The sequence below is a fragment of the Mytilus californianus genome, unplaced genomic scaffold, assembly GCF_021869535.1.
Source record: "Mytilus californianus isolate M0D057914Y unplaced genomic scaffold, xbMytCali1.0.p SCAF_2, whole genome shotgun sequence".
NCBI classification, from domain to species: domain Eukaryota; kingdom Metazoa; phylum Mollusca; class Bivalvia; order Mytilida; family Mytilidae; genus Mytilus; species Mytilus californianus.
In genome coordinates this window covers 113265254-113278235 of record NW_026262668.1, presented here as the reverse complement: position 1 = coordinate 113278235, position 12982 = coordinate 113265254, and positions in this window count along the sequence as shown.

Here is a 12982-nt window from a genome sequence, read left to right as displayed (position 1 = left end):
GAGGATGTAGCTGCTATAAATTGCGGAGGCTGCATGTATTAAATTGTATCCCTCTTTGCACTTATTGCAAAGTAAATTGCTGGAGTGTAAAGGACATAATTATGACATAGTAATAAGCAGGAGAACATAGTTCAAAGAAAAATGAGTAAAATGAAGTAGTTCCGAAGAAGTTAAAAAAATAACCCTGTCAATTTAGCCGAATTATACTTTCAAAGTAAGCGCTCGTATGAGCTTTGTGTAAGATTGGTTGGATCAAAACTGGATCAAAACAATTTACATCTATAAATAAATGTATAAAATATAGATTTTTTGTTATTATCATTATGTATTCTACATTCAAATTGTCTCCCAAGCGTCTTCAGTGGTTAACATACTAGACTAAAACCTCTTGATTTTTTGTCAAAGAATTTTTATGATATTCTAAGATTTCACTTTCCGAAAAATAAAAATTTTCAACAGCAAGTCTTTCCCATTGAAAATTGGTCATACCATATCTATTTTCATGTTAAATTTATATAATTTTCTGATACAAAAATCATTCTTAATTAGTGTATATCTTTATGTTAATGACTTGGTTTCGTGTTCATGGTCCATCTCTTAACTATATTACAACCAATTTTTTCTTGCAGACGGATATTTGAAAAAAGACAACTTTTCACATTACATAATAAAAATGTTAATTAAATATAGTTTTTGATTATAAAATATACAAAACTTAATGAATAATGAAATTCAAAATGTTTGCTTTATCTTGCAAAATTTGCATTAAACATGTAACGCAAACATAGAAAGAATTTTTTTAAAGTTTGCGTGGCGCTAATACGCTTCCGTACCGAAATGTGTATTACAGAAATGTGTATCATTTGAAATAACTAAACATCAATGTTGTATAGGTGTGAACGTTTATGATAAAGAAGACGTAAAAATGAAGCTTTTTGAAACTTTTCAAATCACATTTTTTCTAAATCACGAACCAGAACTCTGGAATCCCTTAGTGAAAACGACTGTAAAATCGAATGAAATATGTGTTTAGTGGACCAGCACATTCCATTCGATTTTTAATCAATTTCATAAAGGGGTTGGTTCTCCATTAATTAACTGGAAACCATAATATTTTATTTTTTTCAACAATCAAGTACCATAACTCTGGAACGGCAAAAGTGAGAACGACAAAAAATCGAACATAACCTGTCTTCTATGGTCCAAAAAAAATTCCGTTAAAATTTCAATAAAAACGGTTCATCTGGAAACCAATAGTATGGCGGACGGACAGGAGGATTCCTATATACCCCTAATCTATCGAGCGGGCCCGAGAACACAGTTATTTCGTAGTGCATTTCTTTTAGACAAAAAAAGCAAATTAAAAAAATCTCACCTGCTCTATCCAAAAAAGTTTTTTGCAGTGTAATGTACTCCTATTGGGACAAATTATGTCAAAATTATAGAAAAGTCTATCGGCTCTAAGTCAAAATATGTACAATTTTAGGCTAAAGGGGTCTGTAATTCAGTTTGACAGCTTCAGACATACTAATTTTTGACCCTTTCAAACTGGACCAAATCACTACTTTACCAAAAAATTCATGGCCCAAATTATTTTTACATGTAATTTCATCCCCCTACTTACTATTTTATTCATAAAATATAAAGAAAGAAATTTGGAAGGTGTATGAAAAAAAATTGCAAGTTATACACTGTCCACACTAGGGACTCTATTTGTTCAAAGGGCGATAACTGTGTCCTCGGACCAGCGAGTTGTAAAAACTCGTGAAAAAGCTAAACCCTTTATATATTTGAAATGATATGATGCATTGTCCGGCAAACATGACTAAAAGTATCCAGTTTGGATTCATTTGGAAAATATTGAGCAAAAAATATTGAGCAATCACAATTCACAAGGGTTTTTTAGGAGAAATTTCTTCAATGAAGGAAAATACAACCCACCGAAAAGTTTAGGTATATTGATTTTTATCCAATCATCCAATGCTCAGAGCTCAAAAACTAAGATTAATCGTGACAGGTCTCCAGCGGTTAATTGTAGTTCTCTAGAATGATGGAATAGGTCATTTTACAAACAAATACAGCCGAAAGGCGTGAATGAAGTAGAACCAAATTGGTTGACATTTATAACGTTTCCAGTATCTTATTTCCGACATGTAATATTGCTTAGGTCATATCTAGCAGTCATTGTCACATCCATGGGCAAAACCGAAAATGGAATTCAAAACACGACAGTTTGAGATCTTTCACAGCGTTAACTTGTCTGAAAAAAGTTAGGATCGACCAAAACCAGTAATAGTGTATAAACACGAGAGTATGAGATCTTTGAGAGTGAACATGCCTGTATAAAGTTAAGATCGACCAAAACTGATAATAGTGTTCAAAACTCGACGATGAGAGATCTTTGACAGAGTGAACTTATCATTTAATTTAGTAAGTAAAGACCGACCATTTCTAGATGGCAACCGAAGAGTTTAAGGTCAAAGTACAGTAAATGGGTTATGTCATAGATTTTTCTTTAAAATTTATATGTTGTTGAAACATAAATTTCTTTTTTAATGATGTAAAATAATAATAAGGTCACCGACTTCGTTTTTACAGTAAACATCATTCAAAGTGGTGTTCTAGGTGAAAACATACCACAAAACGTCGAAGTAAGCGTGACCGTAAAACGTCAATATTTGACGTTTTTCACCACCAACTACTAAACAGGAAACAACTGTTACATATAATTTTGAAAACAATATATGGATATCCACTTTTGTCTTGATGCACAAATACTATAAGATTTATATACAATGAATAAGCAAGACGAATGTAGGACAGAAAGTCAAAGGACAAAAAGTCACAATTCAGTTTTGAGATTATTTTTCTTTGAATAAGAAAACACTTATTTAAAAAAAAAAAAAATTTGTAATTTTCTTGAACTATTATATCAATTATGATAACAAATTGTCAAAGTGGCTTGGTACTTAAACGGCTTCATGGTGCCAAGAAATGTATCATTTGCAGGATTAAAATTTAATAAATTTTTCATTTATCAAATCTTATGAACAATTTCATAAACTGTAAAATGAATATATGTATTAAAAAGAAAATATTTCAAGATCTTTCTCTTATATATTCAAACAACCCTGTTGATTTAATAATTTTTTACTGTTAGAGGGTACTGCATTGGTGCCTTAGCCTAGCATGCAATATGTTAAATTTCCTGCAAATCCTATTCACTCAGCAACCTAACATCACAATATATTTTTCTAACGGTCATTCATATCGATTTGTAAATTTGACATATTTGGCATTTTACATATTCAGTAGTATTTTAGATTAAATTACGTATTTCGTGTAGAACTAACTTGTAAACTATCAAGTCAATGTTTTTCATGCCTTTATGAAATTAAAAACCTCCATTTTACGCAATTTTTTCTTTCTCTAAATGCAAAGTGTATGTTTGCAAGTTTGTCTGTACAACTAATACTCTATTATAAACGGGATGTCACATGCAAATTAGCATTGTAATGTTATTGTTTAATGTCTTATGAAATAATATTCAATCAATTGAATAAATAAATCATATACAGGTTTAATATGACATACTGGTAAGCTTTTAGAACATTGTCTAGATTGGTAAGATCATTAAATTTAGTATCAATGCCATATACTGAATAAAAAAGTCCGAGAATCATATAGCTTATATATTCCATTGCAAATGCACATTCCAAAACGAAAAAAAATGGTGCCTTTTTTGCTGTTCTTCATCTCAAAGCCACAGTGAGTCTTTTTAAAACATTGAGCAAACGCACACGTCTTAATCGCTAGCATCGATCGGTAGCAGTGGAATTGTCGGCTACATGTCTATCACGCTAAATCAGTGCATCGAAGAGCACTCCTAGGGGTATTTTCACCAAATTATAAACTTTATTTGGCAAATAAATCAAACAAATACTCTCATCAATTTACCGACAATCTAAACTTGAAATACACAAACAATTAAGATAACAAATGGACATTAAGAAGTAATACCACCTTTGTTTTTCTCCCATTAGTCTTTGTTAAATTGTCATTTTTCAAAATCATGTGCAGAATTTATCTTTCCTTCAAATAAAGAAATACTTGACATGAGTATTTTTTTATCCTGTCCAATACTACAGTGAAAAGTTCACATAACATTTTATGGCATATAAGAAAATAACCATCACTGGAAGTAAACCAAGCAACTTTTCTTCCTGTTTTCAAGCTTCATGTCCCCTCAATTTTCTAAATTATTTTGTAGGAACACCAAAATAAAAAAAGAATGGTGCTTTGTGACACCCAAGATATGTGTTTATCACTCAGAAAATTGTTTCTGCATTTGAAATACATGGGTAATTTTCTACAACTGTCAAATTCAAGGGAATATTTTTGTTCGCTCCTTTGTCGCAATGAAACTGGATGTGACGTACTATATTTTTGGTTTTATTACTCCTCGATCTGATGAGTTAAGCCGTTTTCAACTGATTTTTATAGTTTGTCCTTATGTTTTACTGTTACATCACTGTCTAAGGTTATGGGGAGGGTTTGTCGCCGCAAACTAGTTTAACCCCGCAACATTCTATATGTACATGTCCCAAGTCAGGAGCCTGTAGTTCAGTGGTTGTCGTTGGTTCATGTCTGTCTATTTGTTTTTCGTAAATTGTTTTGTTATAGATTAGGCCGTTAGTTGTCTCTATTGAATTGTTTCATATTTTTCCTGTCGGGGCCATTAATAGCCGACTTTACGGTATGGGTTTTTCTCATTGTTGAAGGCCGTACGGTTGCCTATCATTACGTACATCCACTCCATATGAACTTGTTGAAGGCCGTACGGTGACCTATAGTTGTTAATTTCTGTGTCATTTGGTCTGCTGTGGAGAGTTGTCTCATTGGCAATCTTACCACATCTTTTTTTTATATTGGGTTGATAGTTGTCTCATTGGCAATCATACCACATCTCCTTATTTTTATATTGTAAGAAAACAGACAAGTAATTCGTATTGATTGCTTTACAAGTTTGATTAACAAACTTGCCTAACTAGACCAGATTAAGTACTGCGGATAAAATTATCTTAGTTGATCCTTAGATGAATTTTACAATTATTTTAGATCCATTTTTGGCCTTCAAATGTTTTTGTTTAAGCGTTCCTTATGAAGACAAATTAAAAAAAAAGCGCCTTGAAAACATCAAATTTACAAACTTAGTTTTATTTTCATTGTTGACATATACTTAAAATATCCTTAATTCACACACACCAACATACTATATGATCATATAAAATTATTTATTTTAGGTTTAAATACTTAATTTGATTCTAAATATAAATGTATTTAAACAACTGTCCAATTCAATTGGTCGGGCAATCGAGACGTTTACTCTAGAAACCTTGGTTATTAAAAAGGGAGGATTATGCCACATATTTGAATAATGTAGTCTATTATATGTTATATTGTTTAATCAAAGCACTGGTAGTGGTTCATTTAAAAAGCAGGCTGACAAAGCAATGTCGAAAGAACAAAGTGGATTCATCATACTGTTACATGCAACTTCTTCTTCAATTGCAGCACAGGTTAGCCATTGTTGATTCCGGTCATTCAAAACTTGCATACAGTCTTCCTCCGGAGGTTGTTCGGTTGTTTTAGATGACCAAGAGCAGTGGGCTGAGGTCAAAGCAACCATGCATGAATCTGTCGAGTAAGACATCAATTAAAATGCAAAATATGCAGTAACTCTTGCACATTTTTTAAATTCTGTAAAGTTTACAAAAGACGGGTTTACATATTATGTTGGATTAACGCAAATAAGACAGCAAGCAACACAATAAAACAAACAAACACATGTTACTTTAGAAATAAGGACCTAACTAAACTCCATTTTATCGCAATTACAGACCACAAAAACATAAGCTTAATAAAACCAGAGACATATAATACAATAATATATAGTATTATATGTCTCTGATAAAACCCTTTATGTCGTGATCTCTCATTATTAATTGGTGTGGTTTTTTTTCTTTGTTTGATTTTTTTTATATAATTTGTTGCTTTTAGCTAGTTCTTGAAAATTGAATTAAAAATGGTTGGTAAAGCAACATTTTCCAAATTCAAAATCATGCATATACTTCAGAAAAAAGGTATTCGAATGACAGAATTATTTTTAATTAAATACTACAGTGATAGTAAGCTTCAACCCAATATTGAAGAAAATTTACGTAAACATTTACAATTTCTATAAAAAGTACACGAATAAAATTAATCTTATTGTCATGCTTGATTTTAGCCGCTTACCATAAAATACGAAGACAACAAATACGTTGATAATCAGGAATTTCCCTGAAAACAGAAGAAAAACATGGCTAATTGAAAATGTAAAATTTTATCTAGAAAGTTTATCACCAAAATAATATATTTGTAAATTGCAAAGTTGATAAGAACTATTCTGCCTTTTTAGGAAAATCATCCCTTTATTGTCTTTCATTTTTTTTACAAAATGGTTTCATCTGGAAGTCGGTTTGTAGTAAACTTACAGATTACAGATTGTTTTTGTCGTGAGGAATCACAAAGTGTTTTAATCGGTTATTTGTTAACTTGTTGATCCGTAAAATTGTGTTGTTGCTCAGTAAATCTGCTGTTTTTTTCGTCGAAAGCTAGACAATTTGTGGATCTGCTCGGTATTTTCGTATTTTTTGTATAGATCCACTGGATGTTTTTGTTTGTTGGTATTACACTTGTAGAAACACTGGGTGTTTTGTCAGTTTGTAGTACAGTTATTGATCTGCTGTGTGTTTTTATTGGTTAGTAATACACTTGTAGATACACTAGGTGTTTTTGTTGGTTGGTATTACACAGAACTACTTGGTGTTTTTGTCAGTTTGTAGTACACTTGTAGAACTACTGGGCGTTTTTGTTGGTTGGTATTACATATGTAGAACTACTGGGTGGGTGGTTTTATTGGTTGGTATTACACTTGTAGAACTACGAGGTGTTTTTGTTGTTTGGTATTACACTTGTAGAACTACTGGGTGTTTTTGTTGGTTGGTATTACACTTGTAGAACTACTGGGTGTTTTTGTTGGTTGGTATTACACTTGTAGAACTACTTGGTGTTTTTGTCAGTTTATAGTACACTTGTATATCTGCTTGGTGTTTTTGCCGGTTGGTAGTACACTTGTAGATTCATTGTGTTTTGTTGGTTGGTATTACACCTGTAGAACTACTGGGTGTTTTTTTATCAAGTTTGTAGTACACTTGTAGAACTACTGGGTGTTTTTGTTGGTTGGTATTACACTTGTAGAACTACTTGGTGTTTTTGTCAGTTTGTAGTACACTTGTATATGTGCTTGGTGTTTTTGCCGGTTGGTAGTACACTTGTTCATTCATTGGGTGTTTTTGTTGGTTGGTATTACACTTGTAGAACTACTGGGTGGATGGTTGTGTTGGTTGGTATTGCACTTGTAGATCCACTGAGTGTTTTTGTTGGTTGTTATTACACTTGTAGAACCACTGGGTGATATTGTGAGTTTGTAGTACACTTGTATATCTGATCGGTGTTTATATGCCGGTTCGTAGTGCACTTGTAGATCCACCTGGTGTTTATGTTGGATGGTATTACACTTGTATATCTGATCAGTGTTTATATGCCGGCTGGTAGTGCACTTGTAGAACCAATAGGTGTTTTTGTCAGCAGTTAATATTTTGTGATGTTTTCAAAACTTTGATTTTGTTCCACTACGAAAATCATTTCCTTGACTAATTAACAACTACGTATATACTCAGTTTTTGAAAAGTTTGTGTCATCTTTTATTCTAACTGATACAAGACAAAATCTGACAAGTAAATAAAAGTATCATCTACAGGATCGAATGCCACATATAAGGCTTGAATTGGCATCCACTGGGAACTTTTAAAAAATGTTGTTGCCTCGGCCATGGTAAGTTAGTAAATGTTATCAGACATCTAATCATTCAACACCTTTTTTCAAACAGCAACAAGTGTTGAACGGAACACGGAGGCAACAGAGTTTTTCCATATGCCAACTTTGTGCACATTAACTATGCATGATATAATACACTATATCAATAAATTGGTATTAGACTTACACTTACCGTTTGCAATGACATTATTTGTTCGATATTCTTAAAACCGGTGCAAAACTTTTTTCAAAGGAAACAGGACGAATATAATTTACAGAAATCCCGGAATAGCTTTTTCATATTATCATACAAATATCGGCGCTTTATTTCAGTGATTATTTTCATCATTAAAACAGTTTTTTAAAAGAACATTGTAGAACGGCCTGTCTAATGTCAAGTACATACCTTTCATGGTAAAAGACTCAAATTAAATGCTTTTTAGCTTTTAGATCATAAATTCAAATGAACGGAATGATATTTATCCCTTGAAAGTCTTTCTGCTTACACCTTGACCTATGGTTGATACATATGACCACGCGATCATTCTAAGTGTTTTTTTGGTTCAGAATATATATATGTATATATAAACATATTTAATACGTCGATAAAAAAATGTATTTAATAACACAAACTCAATGTCAAAAGTTGACACAATCTAATATTGATCAAGATTATTGTCTACCTCGACTTGAATCACTGTATGTTTGAGTAAATTGGTCGAGTTTTCGAGTGTGGTCACCAGGTTCGATGTAAAGTGCTTACAAACAGACTTCATTTCTGGAAAATCGTGCAACCGAAGCTTGAAATGAATATGTAAGGCTAGTTAGTATATGTGAATAAAAGTTACATATTCTCTTAGAATGTTTGTATTCAAAATAAAGAATATAGCCCTTTTGATACATAGGAATTCAAAAATCATAGAAAATGCATCCATAAAATCTATATATTCCTGCATTTCAGGGGCGAAGAACTTTTGAAAATAAAAAAATGAAAACGAAAGGGAACATTGACTAACTTCTAGACTATAAGACTATATATGTTGTTTATTATTTGCTTGTCACTGCCAGACGTCCCTCTCACCACACTCACACACTCACACACTTTTCACATTCTCTTTATACTCCACTGCATTTACAGGTACGTTACCAATTATACTTTTAATTGGACGAATACGTACAATTTGAGAAGAACTAATACTTTGTATCCAAGGCTAATTAGCATTTTTTTCTCGGATTTCGATTGGCTAATGATACGTCGTTAACAAATCCATAACCCCGGACGTTGCTAGCCATTTTTTCCGGGAAACGCCATAGCGTTTTGTCTCCTACTCGGAAGATGAAATTCGTGAAAGGGTGAAAAAAAAAAAATCAAATGAAAAGGGAAAGAAAAAACTGCAAATTTATAATGGCAATATCCATATAACGAGAGTCTTAATAGGGGGTCCTTCATTTCTGTATTCTTTAAATTTTTGGTTCATGTTTCTCTATTCTTTATTTTTTGTTAGCTCTTTATTCTGCACTTTAAGCTATTATTCTCTATTAGATGTAAACCCCATCCAGACCCTCTCTAACTAATAATACGAGTAGCGTCCAGGTTTTATCGAGTAAATAAACAAAAATTTGAAGAAAAAAAATAAAGGTCCAAAGAAAAAACACATACACAACAAATGCTTTAAACGATTATGATATAAGCAATAGTGTATTTTCGTAAACATTTCATAAAAGAAATGTCGTTTGTATACGTTGTTTTTCACACCTATAAGAGTATATTCTTTTTGACAATATACACAGACAAAATGTTTTCATTTTTTATTTTTATCTAGATGGTACAAACTTTTCCAATCGTTCCCGGGATGGAAAAGAAGAACAATGTACGTATGTTACTATAGTAATAAGGAATTCGATCTAACATGGTGTGTAATAAAGGCCATGCAGTAACAGCTCGCCATGATATTCCTCTAAAATTGTGTATTTTTTTTATTTTACATAGTTGTACATGACAATAGACATCATAGAAGCTTCATTTTTCAACATGCCTCGAAAACCAGCTAATGACCACCGAATAGACAGAGGCAACATACTAGCATTGAATGTCTCCGTCGTTTTCTATGAAATACGAGGAATAGTGGTGCTTTGAATAAAAGAAAATGTGGGGTAAACCACAATAAGACAGCAACCCGACGACCTAAATAATCAAAAGACAGAGGTTCACATACAGTTTTCAACAATGGAGAATTGTCTATACAACATGTCTAGCACGTAATCTCTAAAAATCCACAAAGTTGTTAATTTTTAACAACAGGTATACTAATCTAATTTAACAAGAGTAACACGACAGATTTCCTGAGCACATGAGTTCATTGCCGGTTGTTGGTGGGTTTCGTGTTGCTCTATCTTTAGTTTTCTGTGAAATATTTTGTTATTACTTGAATTTTTTCTCTCTCTCTCTCTATTTTCTTACAAATCAATGATTGACGTATTGTATTCTTTAACGTGTGTTTTTTTTTACTTACAGAACTCGGCGAAGTATTAATCCATCTTGAACCGAGTGGTGTTAGCATACACATTTGCGATATTTTTAAGAGATTACTTATGGTACGACCATTTGATATTCTAAACGGAGTTTAAGGTGGGGGGAGGAGGAATTTCCGCATTAATAAGTTATTTCATCTGTTGTTATGCATTCTTATTTTTTTGCCTTGGCTATGACGCGCGAAAACTTATTTTCACTTTTGTTCACATTTTTGTTTCCTGCATTTCGTTTTGTAGAATATTCATTTTCATCCTGTCTGGTACAAGGTTATTTATTTTCAGTTCTTACCAGGCCAAGATATTCATTTTCAAAATCCAAGGATGTGTAAGAAGCGAAACAGTTGAAGAGCTTTATGACTAAAAAGGACCTAATAAAATAGCCAAGTCCATCCAAAGTCAACTTTGCCTGAAGGAGCTGAAACCTTATTTTCTTTATAATTTCAAAATTTATATACGGACAATTTTAGAAATGTTTGTTATAAATCATGCTGACTACTGAGCTGATAATACCCTCGACGACAGACAGTCCACCAGCAGAGGTATCGACCCAGTGTTGTATAAAAAGTGAAAACAAAACGTTATAAATTTTATGCGTCCGAACTTTTAACGTGCACAAATCATGTTAGAAAAGACAATACCGACTACAACAAGCAAGCTTGAAATAAAATGGAACAATTTTTGAGTCACCTGCCCTTATAGTTCTACATTATGACTTTTATGGAACAATAATACTGCAAGGTTATGAAATTGTCGTAAAATCTTGCAAGTAATATTGTTTATTGTTTAGACTTATATCTTCAAAGTCAAGTAGGTTTCAAATACTTTCCGATTTTAACCTTATGAGTGAAGTTGGGTAAATCTCTTTCGTCATCATTCCTAGATATTCAACCTTATGATCACATGATAATTAATGATGTTATGAAATTTATGTATGATTCATGAGTGATAACATAATGTCATCATCACACTGTTTAAACAACTGAATGATATGAATATGATATAAAACTAAAGAACATTTCATTGATACAACATTTCATAAATTAGGCAGGATATTTTATTCCAATATGTTTCTATTATTTATGTTAGCATTCTCTGCCGCATGGATGCCAATAGAACCCTTAAATAACAATAAAGGATATATGTCATTAATGCAAGATGTACAAAACTTACAAAAGTTAAACGGTTTTATTAATAAAAACCCTAATACACTTTCTAAAATAACAGACTTACTTGCTGTAAGCACAAATCTCCGAAATCTCATCAGCGACCAAAATGCTTATGGATCGTCAAGAACTCATGGAAGTTTTTCTTTTGAAAACGTAACATCTGATATTACGACGTTTCCTCTTACTTGGACCTCTCAAGCATCTAATTGGACTATTACAACACCTAAAACCGATACCGAATCTCCAGCATCGACCACTATTATACCGCCTCCATCTTTGCCCGTGTCCCACATATGCATTAATCATGTCAAAGGTGTGATTAAAGGATTGGTTGACAAACAGCAATGGGCCATAAAAAGTAAGTAATTATAACTAATTGAAACTACTATTCTTCTTGAGTAGCTGCAGTTCTTTTTACACCAGTTGCTATCATTTGCACCAGATTTAAATAAGGTATTTACATAAAGACCTGGATTCAATCTAAAGAATATTTTCTCTGAGTGAGAGCATAGTTTACGTTGCTTACCCTACCAGCGGACCTAATCAGACTGCTTGTGTGATAGACAAATCAATCTTTGAAATGGTTGTTTCGGTACGACATTGTTTTTTTTTGTTCTTTTTTTTTTTGCTGTTGTTATTTTGTGAACAGAAGTCCAGACAAGGTCCCTAATAGACTCTCTGGAAAGAACATATGTCTAGTTGTCACCAGCCGCAGGAACATTATATCTAGGGACATTCCCTGTAAATTCTAATATAAGATGGAAATTCAAAGAAAATTGGCATGTATGTTAGTAAAGTCTTAACTACTCTATTACACTAATACTTTCGAAACGTTTTAAGGGACAAATTTGAAAAGAAGTTTTCAATAGAAAAAAAATAGTGTTTGCTGTCACAAGCTTATGAAGAGGAATATTTTACAAGTTTTTTCTAGCTACATCTCCCGTTTAAGACCATTTGTAGTCCTTTGTAAGGTATACTTCTTCCTGAAAAACAAGGTTTCCATCCTTCTTCGAAAACAATTTTTTATCAAAAGAAATGTATCGGTGAGATACGTATTCTTACAAACAATTGTGCTGGCTCATGCAATGTGGTCAGATTCATCTAAAGCAAAAACTATCAATAGCAAAACATAAATTGATTAAAATGTTAATCAGAATGACATATAAATTACTGATGTAGTTCATCTCAGTTGTGTATTTTTTATTTGTCATGGTAGAGTTGAATATAATAACATCAAATATTTATAAAAGTTAAACTTTGCGTTTTTATTTTTTTACATATATTGACCCTTGCTGGACATACCCTTTTTAGTTTGCATATTTCAACAGAAAATTAAACTTGGCCTTGTGTCAAAATTTTGAGAT